The following is an 11,279-nucleotide window of genomic DNA, read 5'->3' as shown; positions in this document are numbered from 1 at the left end:
TCAGGACTAGGAACATGTATTTTGAATTTACCCCTAATAATAATAAAGAAGTTATACCACTTGAAGCTACAATTAATAAAATTTGCTTTTGAGATCTCAATGCATGTGTTAGAGTCCGCCACATATGTGTTTTACTAGTTCCGCCATAACCATATAAGAAAAACATCTGACCTTGTTGATGGTTAACAACTTGCATGATAGTGTGGAATAACTTACATTGCTCTTCTGTAATATACCATATGAGTATATATTAAGTAATGAAAGTATTAAATATAGATTAATTACGAATACCAAGTTCATACGTACTAAGGCAAGTAAATGTAAGTACCTGTAAGAGATTGGAAAAGAAGATTGAACTTCTCCTTTAACTCAAGTATATTGTAATTGAGTTCTTCATATATGAGTCTATTTCCTAATTGCATTTTTATATAACCATTTGGGTATGGCATTGGAGGAAAGTCTTTCAATCTTCTACAATTTCGTTCAAATAGCTTTTTAATTTCTAGCAAAGTTAGATTTTGTAACTCTTTATCACTTAGTAACAAAACTGTAAATTATATATTCATATACATTAAATAAATGTAAAATAAATACATGAAATGTGATAATTCTATACTTTGATTATTAGCAATATTTCTTTGATTGTAAAGAATTCCATCAGATAATCACTGCCATGTTTCTTCCCAAACTTGATCTGGCTTATTCATAGAGGTAGATAAAAGTATTGTGACAAATAATTTCCTCAAGTAGAATCCAGAACCCCAATCCTTTGCTTCTCTCAAAGCTTCAATGTATTCTCTATCATCCTTGAGTAAGCCCACTACAAAATATGCATCGCTATATGTAGAATATTGAACATTTGAAATTGTTCTAATATCTTCATAACTTATTGCTCCCTTAATCACTGTCAACATCATCCTAAGATAGTAAAACTCAACAATGCATGAAGGAACCCAAATTAGTCTACCAATTGTATAACCTGGTTTTCGTGGCTTCGAACATCGACTTCTTTTGACATAAACAAATTTGGAGACAAATTAGGCATAACATAAATTTCAACTTTCTGGATATTGTTTGTTTGCTTCCATCCAAGATGTAAACATAGACTCTGATACTGTTGGTCTTGAATGTATATTATCAATATCCTCATCATCATTGAAAGATACTGATTGTTCCCTTGGAAGATGAAAGTACAATCTTTCTAATGCAGGTTTTCTCCCATGAATTGGAAATTTAAAAATCCTCCAACATGCTTTTGATGGTGATACTTATCTACAGTGAAGATATTGTTCAATTACATCTGTGATCCTGTTATAGCCTTTGTTAATATACTTAAATAAGTACTTAAGTGGAGTACTTTGGTTACACCATTCCATATTAATGTGTGTTTCATACTTCTTTAACATATATCGGTTGTAAGGGACAACATATCGATTATCCAGAAAAATAACATTTTTTTCAATAGTGTTTTCATCATCTCTTCTCCTGTAAACAGGATACCCTTCTTCATCAACCATTGTATTTTGTTGGAATTTTTTGGAAAATACCAAGAGCATGTCCCGTCTTTCATGCATGGAGAAGACATGTTGCATGAACCACATGGACCATGAATCATATGTGACTTGACCAAGTTGTACAATCAAGGATCATCAGTTTGATTTGGAATTTCATCAGAAATAATTTTATCAATATCATTTGGAGATGTGTATTTATTAGATGGATGCAAAAAAAATAAGCAAGTGAGCATGTGTGAGACCTCTTTTTTGGAATTCAATTGTGTACATATTTGAAAAATAAAACAGAAGATTAATACTTATGTGTATGTAGTTAAATGCATAATACAAATATGGTATATAATAAAGCAGAATATAATCAAATGTATACTTACATGCGATTACTTTACCCAAGATATGCCTCCTTTTCAAATCTTGTAGTAATTCTTGAAACTTCAATTTGAAAATCCTTGAGTTGATATTTGGCCGATCATGTGGCATCAAACCCATTGGGTTAAGTAATCTTACAATTTCAGACCAATTCGGGTTGCATGTCATTGTCAAAAAAATTAGGGAATCCGACTGCACTACAAATGTCCAGTCCATCAAAATATAATTGATCCACGTATCTATGATTACCAACAAAAGTAGAAGGTAATATGACTCTCTTTCCCCTACTAGATCCTTGACTTTGGTCACTTTGTTGAGAATCATTCAAATTTATGTATATGGATATACTTTGATTCCTCTTGATAAACGACAACCTTTCGGATTCCACCATAGTATATGGATATACTAAAAACCGGTGGACTAGTCTTCTTGATCGTAAAGAAGTTTGGGCCACATTTTTTATTGTTTGCAATCTAAATGACATCGATTCTTTTATAGTTAGACGATTATGTTTCCTATTATTGGAACCAAGTCTATCTCTATGACATATATCATGTCTATACCCATCCTCTCCAAATGGAAACAACAATGAATATTGGAAAGCCAAATAACTTGTATGTAATTCATCAATTCTCTTCAACTGGCCACTTTGTGTCTCCATAATTATTTCTCTTTGTGATGTTGAGTCAATATCTCCAACTATTAATGCAACAACTTCAGAAACTGTTAGTAAGTTATTTATTCTACCATTGGAATTCCTTTCGGAAATTAGTTTTAACTTCATGTTTGGAATAACACCATCTTTTATTCTTCCCTTTCCATCCTAAAACACTTTGCATGAACATTTTTCTCATCCAATATCTTTGATAAATGCATAACTACTTGTGAATCAATCTTGTGGTTCACATGATAATGAATTGTACAACAACACAATAATGAGTAATAGGATAGAAACAATTATTAAAAGAGAATTTACTATATAATATTTGTTTACCTTATTCCGTCCATTCTGTTTTCAATTTCATGCTTTGTATCATAAATGTATAGTTGTACAAACTTTGGAGATTGACCAGGCATAAGCAACATGCTACCAATGCGATGAGAAGGTTGTCCTTATATCCCGATAGTTGCTGGACCTGTAGCATTATTGATAGATTTATCAATTTTTTCTCCAAAAGATGTAAACGCAAACATCATGTTATACAAACGAATATTATTTTTGATAATTAAGACTACTAGTTGAATCTGTATAAAAAAGGAGATGTTGGAGAAGTAGAGGAGAAGCTTTTAGTAACGATATTTGTACTCTACCATCACCACAACATAGTTCATACTTAGGTGTTGTAGTATTTCTTTGTTTACATATTCTTTCTTGATACCACATGCAAGCTCCACAATGTTCACATTCAATATTAGGATCACCAAGATCAAAATAACTTACAAGGACAATATTAAAGTTAAGGTCTTAACTAAGTATATTATATGAACATATACATTATATATATATATATATATATATATATATATTAAAGAACCTTGTCTTTTGTCATATATTGATGGCGTAGCAAAAAATTAAACATTATCTTCATCTTATGAACTACATTCAACTTTTACATCTTCTAAAAATGAGGAATAAACATTATTAGTGGATCTTCTATATCATTGTCTAACTTTTAAAATAAGATAAATAATGCATAAATATCATATGAATACCTTCCATGTAAAAATCAAAGTTGTAATCATCTTCATTCATTTGATGAAGAAGGTGGTCAGTGTAACTTTGACTTGATGGATGATGGGAGACATTTCCTTTAGTATTTGCACTAATATTGTTTGTTTCTTCCTCATGCATGCTACCATATCTGTCTATTAGATTTATGCCTAATGATTGTTTGTTCATAAAACTTCCTTTCCTTGTATTTTCATGGATGGTACTTGGTTGGGTATGAGTAGTAGAACTTGAGGGTGGATGATTGTTGAGGAAACTGCAACTCTGATTTGTTCTTTGTCACAATTTAATGAAATTTGTGATAGAGGTGTTCTACTAATTTGCATTTGTGTTGAATTTTGCGTTTGTGAATCAATTGAAGCAGGTTGAATTCTTGGCCTTGCATGATTTATACCCTTATCACGTAAAGTACACTTTCTTTCATTTCGTGCAATTGTAGAACAAAGGTTTACATTATTAGAGTCCATATCTGATAAAATACGTAATTAGAATTGTTACTGGGCAATTGCTATGACTGATAACAAAAAAGTAATAACATTTGAAAATGGAAAAATGATATTAAGAAAATAGCCCATAACAATTTGAAAGCCATGAACAAAATTGGTAACACATTAAAAAACAGTCCTAGATGTTGTCAGCATAACAGTCCATAAAAATTTAATGAGCATGACAGCACTTATAGTAAATAACTCAAACATGAATCTATGTTGTTAAAATATGATTGAAATTGTGCATCATATATTTGTTGTACTCGACTAAATGTTCTCTCCATTTATTAAATTCATCCTTTATAATAGATACTTGTATTTTGTCACCTTAAATGGAATACACATGAGTATTGCATTAAAAAACTTCAATACAAAAAATAGGACATATTGTTACATTGGAATCCATCAAGATCATTTCTAGATGTCCAGGTCTATGAGGAATTTGAACTAACCAAATTTCGGTGATCCTCACTACAATTTTTCAAAGGTGTTGGAATCATTCAGATCATTTATCATGTCGAACGAGTGTGCTATAAACATTATACTAATATATAACAGAACATGTCATGGTGTTAAATGAAATAATTTCCATAAACCAAATAAATAGAAAGAGGTGGAAATATGTTTAGTAAGTGTTAAAATAAATTGTAAAAGCCATCAATTGAAGAATAAGTATAAGAAATGCACAAATGACTTACCTTTATGTTTATTCATGACAAAAAATGGTAGACAAAAGAATGAATACATAACAAAGAATATTGTTTATTGATCTCTCCATTCGAATATTGCTTACTGATAATCTAATATCATCAACTCTTTATATATATATATATATATATATATACCATTTCCAAATTGATTCTTGAATTAAGTATAAGAAATGCACAAAAGGGCAGGCCTTTATGTTTATTCATGACAAAAAAATGAAAGACAAAATGAATATATAATATAGAACCTGAGATAAAAAAATGTATATACACAAAGACCATTAACATGCAAAAATAAAAATGTATCATTTTTAAGCATAAAGATAAAAGGAATATTTTTTTTTTCAAAATCAAAGTGTTAAACCTTGGTAAACATAAACCAAAGTGTATAAGACAACATTTTAAAACGGTAATGTAATCGTCTGGAAACAAATAATATTCATTATGCTTATTCATATTTATTCCTTCTCTAATTAAAAGAAATGTACAAAGATTTCGTTTTTAAAAGGTTTCTTTTGAAGCATAAATATGAGATAAAAAATAGAAGAAATGAAGAACACAATGAACATCCACTCAACAAAAAATGTTTCAGTATACAAAATCAAAAGACATAATTTTTTTTCAAAATCAAAATAGTGAAGAAATCATACAGGTTTCATTTTTAACAAGAAGACATGTTTTTTCTCAAAAACAAAATAGTTAATAGAAGTGTTACCTTAAAAATGGTTGAGGGGGAAAGAAGAGTTAAAAAAAGGAAGATGGAAGATGATTGGTTTATCTGGATGTGTAGAGTTAAGAGAGGCGATGAAATGAGAGAAAGTGAAAGTGTTTATATGGCAGATGGAAGTGAAGTAGAAAACACGTTTCAACCTTTTAATGTCATCAAGAGTAGTTGTTCAATCACAAAATTATCGTTTAAAAAGCCAAGTGTCAAGCAAAGGTAATAACCACATTTGTAATTCCACTAGCCCATTGCATTATTATATAGATAGTAGAATAGTGAAGAAATCATTGTGTTCTTCATTTTTAAGCATAAAGATAAGATAAAAATAGAGGAAATGAAGAACACAATGAACGTGCACTCAACAAAAAATGTTTCAGTATACAAAATCAAAAGACATGATTTTTTTTTCAAAATCAAAATAGTGAAGAAATCATACAGGTTTTGTTTTGAACAAAAATACATTTTTTTTTTCTCAAAACTAAAACAGTTAACATAAGTGTTACCTTAAAAATGGTTAAGGGAGAAAGAAGAGTTAAGAAAAGGAAGATGGAAGATGATGAATTTATCTGGATGTGGAGAGTTGAGAGAGGTGATGAAATGAGAGAAAATGAAAGTGTTTATGTGGCAGATGGAAATGAAGTAGAAAACACGTTTCAACCTTTTAGTGCTTGCAATAGTAGTTGTTCAATGACAAAATTATCCTTTAAAAAGCCAAGTGTTAAGCAAAGGTGATAACCACTTTTGTAATTCCACTAGCCCATTGCATTATTATATAGATAGTAGAATAGTGAAGAAATCATTGTGTTCTTCGTTTTTAAGCATAAAGATAAGATAAAAAATAGAAGAAATGAAGAACACAATGAACATACACTCAACAAAAAATGTTTCAGTATGCAAAATCAAAAGACATGATTTTTTTCAAAATCAAAGCAGTAAAGAAATAATACGAGTTTCGTTTTTAACAAGAAGACATGTTTTTCTCAAAAACAAAATAGTTAATAAAAGTGTTACCTTAAAAGTAGTTGAGGGGAAGGAAGAGTTAAAAAAAGAAAGATGGAAGATGATGGGTTTATCTAGATGTGGAGAGTTGAGAGAGGTGATGAAATGAGAGAAAGTGAAAGTGTTTATGTGACAGATGGAAGTGAAGTAGAAATCACGTTTCAACCTTTTAGTGCTAGCAAGAGTAGTTGTTCAATGAAAAAAATTATCCCTTAAAAAGCCAATTGTCAAGCAAAGATGATAAACACTTTTGTAATTCCACTAGCCCATTGCATTATTATATAGATAGTAGAATAGTGAAGAAATCATCGTGTTCATCATTTTTAAGCATAAAGATAAGATAAAAAATAGAAGAAATGAAGAACACAATGAACACGCACTCAACAAATAATGTTTCAGTATACAAAATAAAAAGACATGATTTTTTTCAAAATCAAAATAGTGAAGAAATCATAGAGGTTTTGTTTTTAACAAAAAGACATGTTTTTTTTCTCAAACACAAAATAATTAATAAAAGTGTTACCTTAAAAATGGTTGAGGGGGAAGGAAGAGTTAAAAAAAGGAAGGTGGAAGATGATGAGTTTATCTGGATGTGGAGAGTTGAGAGAGATGATGAAATGAGAGAAAATGAAAGTGTTTATATGGCAGATGAAAGTGAAGTAGAAAATACGTTTCAGCCTTTTAGTGCCAGCAAGAGTAGTTGTTCAATGACAAAATTATCCTTTAAAAAGCCAAGTGTGAAGTAAAGGTGCTAGCCATTTTTGTAATTCCACTGGCTCATTGCAGTAGATTTTCTTTACTTTTAACATGATACCTTCTGTGTCCTTCTTGCCTCCATATTTGTTTTCTTATTTCGAATTTCACAATGCCACCTCCAAGAGTTTGAGTTAACTAACTAATTCATTACATTATGATTCTTTCATGATACATTTTAAAATTATTCTTTATCTACGACTGAAGGTGTATCATATTGTGCAAATTTGAACTTGCAACTATGTGACATTCTTTCTCTACTACTCAAGACGATTACACCCAAACTACTTTTTAATATTTTAAACCGTACTTTGCAGCCATAAAATAGTGACAATATTGTGGTTTTATAAGTCTTCATAACGATAGAGTACCTTTTATTATAATTAAGGGTTTCTACTTACTTAATTGTTTTGAATTGTTGGCAACGATATAATGTCTAGAACTGTAATTATATTTTCCCACAATGACTACAATTACTATCACAATTTAAACCAATTTTTATTAAATGAATAAGAAATCCCCCCTATAAGTGTGTGTATGTTGAGTAGAAAGTTGGCTACATCGAATGTTGAGGGACATATGGTGGGTCTTTTTTTCTCGTAAGGCTTGTTAAACCAAGACCACAAGAAACACTCTCTTATACATACACAATGCACTAAACAGTCAATAAAAGAAAAACAATATGCACACTAAGTGCAGTTGCAGAAAACAGAGGAAAAAGGAAAAGAAGATATGTTTGAGAGAAATGTGTATTATCAAGAATAATGAAAAAGAATGAACTAAGTTGTATTGAAAATGTATTGAGTAACAATTACTTCAACATATATCTTTGAAATGTCTAAGTGCTATTTATAGCTTCCAAATTTCAACTAACTCTAACTAACTTTCTATGTTTGGAAAGTATATAAAGTAACAAGGCTGAAATAACCCAAACCTCTACTAGTGGAAGTTTTCTCATTTTCTGTTATTAATGTTGAAATTACATTATTTCTTTAACTCTCCTCCTTAATTCAGCATTCATTACCCATTTCTTACACCTATCTCCATTCTCAGCCTCTCAAACATTTCTTTCTTCAAAGGTTTTGTGAAAACATCAACCACTGGATTTTCAGAATTGCAAAATTCTAGCTTTACTTTTCCTTTGCTCACTTGATCTCTAATATAGTGAGATCTAATCTCTATTTGTTTACTTCTTCCATGAGAGACTGGGTTTAGTGCGAAATTGATTGTTGATTTGTTATCCACCATCAACAAAATCCCATCCTCTTGCTTTATCTTCAATTCTGAAAGTAAAACCTCCATCCAAACAACTTTATACTTAGAGACCTCACTATCTGGTTTCAACCTAGTCTTGTATACTCATTTCATAGCTATGGCTTTCTTTCCTCTTGGCAGTTAAGTCTGACTTCAAGTGTTGTTATTTTCTATGCATTTCAGTTCTTCCTCCATAACTTCAATCTAATGTAGTTGTTTCAAAGCATCTTCCACATCTACTGGTTCCATTTCAGCAAACAATAACTTATGCACAAAATCACCATTTGTATTAATTGTTGAGTCAAAGAACACCTCATAGTCACTTAGTCTTGAAGGTGGTTGTTTGAGTCTCTGAGTTGTTGGATGATTCACCATTGTACTAGGCACAAAAACTAGATTAGATGTTATAATCTCACCAATATCACTATCAATCAGCTTCTTCAAATTGCAATATGGTCTCTTGACCTTTTTTTAGAACTTTTAAGGTTCCAATTCCAACACTGATCCTCATCACACTTCAAATCCATGCTCATCATCAACTTATTATTTCTATGGTCAAATATTCTATAAGTACTAGTTGAATGATAACCCTATAGGATAAGTTTTTCACCCTTATCATCTAGCTTTCTCTTCATTGCTTCAGGCACATGTTTGTAACAAATGGAGCCAAAGATTATTAAGTGACTCACATTTGGTTTGAGTCCTGTCCAAGCTTCTTTAGGAGTCTTCTCATCCAACCTCTTAGTAGGACACCTATTTAGTATATACATTGCTGTAGAAACAATTTCCCCAAAATACCTTAGGCAAGTTCTTTGTTTTCAACATACACCTAGCCATATTAAGTATGGTTATGTTTGCCCTTTCTGCTGTTCCATTATGTTGAGGTGTGTAACGCCCTGAAAATCATTTCATATTTAATATATTTAATCTCTTAGAAAAATGGGTAAATTTTTCTTTCTTTTTTGTAACCTATAACTTACAAATCATTTTCACTTTTACCTTATTCCATTTTTTTCAAAATGTCACATTTTCAAACCTTGAGGAAATAAGATTCTTTATACATTGAAGATAATTAAATGAACACAATTCTTTTCTGAATACTTGTCATTCACAAAATTCTTGAATAAATACAGAATTGTATACATAGCGAAATCTAATCATTGCCACAAATAAAATAAACTGAAAATACAAAGAAAATAATGTCGGGACATTGACATTACAAAAAGTACCTCACACAAGTTATTTTAGCTTAAGCGAGAAAACAATCAGTTCTCTTGGTGCTTATTTTAGCTCAAGCGAAAGTTGTCTCGCCCCAAGCTAAAACACTCGTTTTCTCTAGACACTTTACTTCGAGCACCAAGGTGGTGAGTTGTTGTTGGAGTTCCCAGCTTGAAAACCTTGGTTGTTGTTGTGGTTGTTTTTGTTTGATTGGAATAATTTCTGTTGATTTCCAGATGGAAATCCATACGGTTTCTTGTTGTGGTGGAAATTTGTTCCCCTTCCACAATTTTGACCCAAATTCCTTTGGATCCGTAAAACTTTCCCTGAGGAATAGCATTCTTGAGTGCAGCATTCTTTGTCTTCACACTCTCCTTGTAGATTCTGCATTTGTTGACCAGAGTGTGTCGGGTCGCTAGGTTCTCTGTTTGCAGGTGAGCTTACTTGATCCAATCTCCTCTCGAACTCTTCATTATGCTAAAATAACGTTAATTAGTTAACTGACGATAATTATTATACTTAAGAAATAAATTTTTACGTGAAGATAAAACTTCCAATTTAAAATTAATTTAATTGATTTCGTCCATTCGATCCAAGGTTGAATATCCTTGAATCATCATTTGTCATTAAAAGTCTTACGATCAAATAACATTTTTTAAAGTAAGATTTTCAATAAAAATTATATCGGAATTATGTCGTAATCCATGGATATACACTAGACTAGTTCCCAGGAAAGAGAGGTGGGTCATAAAGACACCTTTATATACCAAGTCTTTCCTTAGACATAAAATTTCTAGACATGTATTCCAACTTCATTACATTTTTCCGATAGTTCATAAATCTTATTTTTTGTAAGTAAAATATTTTAACTAAAACTAACCTTTTAAAATAAGATTATTAAGCTAGACTTATCATTTTTACAGTAAGTCAATTTAAACAAAATCAATATTTTTTAAGTAAATCTTATCATTTTAAAGTAAGTTCACTTAACTAAGATTCAACATTTTTAAATCATTTTACCATCTAAGACTTCATAACACTTTAAGTTTATAACGTCAAGATTTGTAGGTAAATCTCATTATTTCAAGTATACTACTAAAACAATTTTTCATTAACATCTTAACACCTCCTAATTTTTTAGGAAAAAACCTCAAGGGTTAGTAAGTGTTATCTTCATCATCATGAAAAAGAATTAATCTTAATTTAATATTTTATAGTAAACATCTTTTAGTTATTCTTACCACTTTAAAGTAAGTCAACTAAAATAAATACAACAATTTTTTATGAACATCTTAAGACCTCCTAATTTTTTAGGAAAAACCTCAAGGGTTAGTAAGTGTTAATTTCATAGTCATGAAAATAAATCCTAAGGTAAGACTTTCTACTACTTTAATATCCAAAACTTCATAACACTTTAAGTTTATGAAGTCAAGACTTTAATAAATCATATTTTATCTCAAGTCATTATTTTAACTTGGAAATCAAAGAGTAAAATATGCTAAATCACTTTTAAAACATAATACT

Source organism: Lupinus angustifolius, chromosome LG07 (genome assembly GCF_001865875.1).
Source record: "Lupinus angustifolius cultivar Tanjil chromosome LG07, LupAngTanjil_v1.0, whole genome shotgun sequence".
NCBI classification, from domain to species: domain Eukaryota; kingdom Viridiplantae; phylum Streptophyta; class Magnoliopsida; order Fabales; family Fabaceae; genus Lupinus; species Lupinus angustifolius.
This window is presented reverse-complemented; position numbering follows the sequence as displayed.